Genomic DNA, 932 nt, shown 5'->3' with positions numbered 1-932 from the left:
TATAGAAATCTTTGATAGCAACGCGTAATTAAGTTTAGTTTTACTTGCGTTTTGAGTTCAACGCTCATTTCATAGCAAAACTATTCAATTTTACGTTATATCAAATGGCTATTTATCTTAGTACTCTTTAGTATTGTTTTCTGTAGACTTGATAGGTTTTCAAAGTCCCATAACCCACCCACCCTTGTTTGGATTCTCACCGTGGTTTATGCTGTTTTTGACTTTGCAAGTTTCCACGAAAAATTACTTTCGAGGCCACCTCATACAGGCAAGCCAAAGTGGAGCGCACCCTGCCCCACACGCTGGAATCCCGAATTTTGCCTGAAGCCACTGCGCCTACCAAAAGGCAAAACACAAAGCACACCAGCTCACATGCCCGAATTCCAACTTTTGCCCGAAAGCCATCATTGCCTCTACCAAGGCCAACTTGGAAGCCACCTGCCCCACATGCACGGAATCCCAATTTTGCCTGGCGTGACCTACATACATGTCTAGGAATATTTTGAGCGCCACGCCCTCTCTTTGAAACAACCCGATTTCCACAGGTTTGTTTCAAACTTCCATTGCTTTCAAGTTTTTTAGTGTTATAACTTGTTATATACACTGAGCACGCGTAAACAAGACGTTATTCATAAGCGAAGCAAGGATGCTTTCAGGTACTCTTTTCTTCCACACCTCACATCTTCTGTTAGAGGTTCATACTAGCATATCAGGATTGTTTGGAGTGTTGTTGTTTTTTATTAAGGTTGGTCTTAGTCTTGCATGAGATTAAGGTCAGGCCGAAGAAAAACGCCTAACGTAATTAACCGACAACGTTAACAAACACGCCTTTCTAGTATACCATTCACTTCACCTCTAGCTAGCACACCACACACCACACCTGAGATTATGGCTGAAGAAAGAGAGTCTCCTCTCTCGGACTTTTATAAAGC

Source organism: Coptis chinensis, unplaced genomic scaffold (assembly GCF_015680905.1).
Source record: "Coptis chinensis isolate HL-2020 unplaced genomic scaffold, ASM1568090v1 utg1407_pilon_pilon, whole genome shotgun sequence".
Classification (NCBI taxonomy): Eukaryota; Viridiplantae; Streptophyta; class Magnoliopsida; order Ranunculales; family Ranunculaceae; genus Coptis; species Coptis chinensis.
This window is presented reverse-complemented; position numbering follows the sequence as displayed.